Source organism: Octopus bimaculoides, chromosome 7 (genome assembly GCF_046866305.1).
Source record: "Octopus bimaculoides isolate indiv1 chromosome 7, ASM4686630v1, whole genome shotgun sequence".
In the NCBI taxonomy this organism is placed as follows: Eukaryota; Metazoa; Mollusca; class Cephalopoda; order Octopoda; family Octopodidae; genus Octopus; species Octopus bimaculoides.
In genome coordinates, this window is record NC_142934.1 from 77,225,616 (window position 1) to 77,228,115 (window position 2,500).

Here is a 2,500-nt window from a genome sequence, read left to right on the forward strand (position 1 = left end):
TAGTACGAATAGCATAACACAGTATAACAGAAATGGGCACCCGCAGCATCCACTATTATTAAATAAATATTCTTTTATTCGTTTCAGTCATTTGACTGCAGCCATGCTGGAGTACCGCTTTTAGTCGAACAACTCGACCCCAGGACTTATTCTCTGTTAGCCGAGTACTTATTCTATCAGACTTTTGTCGAACCGGTAAGTTACGGGGACGTAAAAATACCTATATCGGTTGTCAAGCGATGGTGGGGAGATAAACGCAGACACACAAACATATACATACATACATACTTATATATATATATATATATATATATATATATGCGACGGGCTCCTTTCAGTTTCTGTTTAAAAATCCACTCACAAGGCTTTGGTTGGCCTGAGGCTATAGTAGAAGACACTTGCCCCAGGTGCCATGCATTAGAACTGAACCCTGAACCATCTGGTTGGTAAGGAAGCTACTTACCACATAGCCACTGTTGCGCCTATTACACATAATAATTATTCCTAATTTAGAGCAAGGCCAGCAATTTTGAAGAGAGAGAAGCAAGTCGATTATATCAACCCTGAAAGGATGAAAAGCAAAGTCGGCCTCGGTGGAATTTGATCTCAGATCGTAAAGACAGACGAAAAGCCGGCAAGTACTTTGTCTGGCGTGTTAACGATTCTGCTAGCTCACCACCTTACACATAATAGTACGCTCAGATATCCCACTATATCTCAATGGAAATCACACATTGTGTAACACATAGGCATCCACTACCACTCAATGATTATCACACAGACATCCATTACTATTCAATGTATCACTCATCGTATCACAACTTTGGCATCCACTACTTACTTAACTACGAAGAGATTCCATGACAACAACGTGACTCTGCTGCCAAGTAAATGGTTGACGGGAGGGAAAGATTATTTTGTTATGTAAGACAGTAGGTGTGATAATAACCTAAACTGCGTTAGCTAATTTGCGGACCGAATTCTCGATGAATGATGAGGCATATTTGCAATAAAGTAGATTTTCTGTAACCTGATAAACATGGAAATGTTTGATTCTCATTCAAAATGAATAAGAAGGCAATGCGTAGCATTCTAATTAATTGTATGTTTTGCTACTCAGTCAGCAAAATAATATACATACCGCGTCTCTCGCGAAGAATGGCTGTCGAACAAATACAGGGCCCACTTTTTGGGATTGTTTACAAAAATATTGACATTGGCAGATATATAATACAAATGATAGAACGGTAGATATGTTACATGGTCACCCTCTCTGCTATAAATAGTTGTTGAATTCCCCATCAAGCCATCTCTTACCGTTCAACAGAAAGAAGGGTAAATTATATACAGAATTCTTAAATATGTTGGGGGAAAATATGAATATTTTGATCATAGGTTTATGGGATCAGGGTAGAGCAGGTACCAAACAATGAGTGTGTGTGCGCGTGTGTGTGTGTATTTGTGCATGTATCTATGTATGATTGTATGTCCTAGCTACGACTTAAAACTGCATCCGGTTGCGGAGATCTGTTTGTGAGTTCCAGGATTTCGAGGAATTGGAACCACATCTTGGCCACTATTGTTCCCTGGTCTAATCTGACCCGGTGTAGTAACATCTTTTATGATCCCAGCTATGGATTAATTAGCATGCGAGCCACTGGGAGTAAAAGACTCTTAGGTCTCGTAAGAGTTTCGTTCTAGGAGAAGGTAAACTCGTTTAAAAACAACCTGAAGTACAATTGGTTTCTGCTCGTCTCAACCTCTGTTGTGCCACTGATTTTTATAGCTAACAGCGTTGAAAGATGGTCTCAGCGTTGTGCAATATTTTATTCATGCAAAGCAAATTTCCGCAAGGGAAATTCTTGGACTCTCGGAACGTTTGCATGGTCTTACTGAATTTCGGAAGTGGTCTTACTCGGTAACATTTTGGCTTCCACTATGTATGTATGTATGTATGTATGTATGTATGTATGTATGTATGTATGTTTTGTATATGTGTGTGTATGTTTTGTGTGTGTGTGTGTGTGTGTGTGTGTGTGTGTGTGTGTGTGTGTGTGTGTGTGTGTGTGTAACAGTTTGACTCGGCTCTACGTTAGTGTCTCATGGGCATTGGACACAACAACCTCACCAGATGTTCCATCTCTGAACATCTGATGGGGTCAAAGTGTCCTATGCCCTTGAAACTTTAAGTAACGTGAAGCTGAGTCAGTCTGCCATAATATAAGTACAACTCCAATCAAATGTATTGCGTGCCACTTTGTTTCGTTTGCTTACTCACTCGTATACATACATACATACATACATACATACACACACAGATGCTTACACACGTACATACACACATGCATACATGCATATGTACACATACACGCACATATAAACATGCATACATACAAACATGCATACACACACACGTGCTTACACACATACACACATGCATATATACATACATACATGCACATATACATACATACATACATACATACATACACATATACAT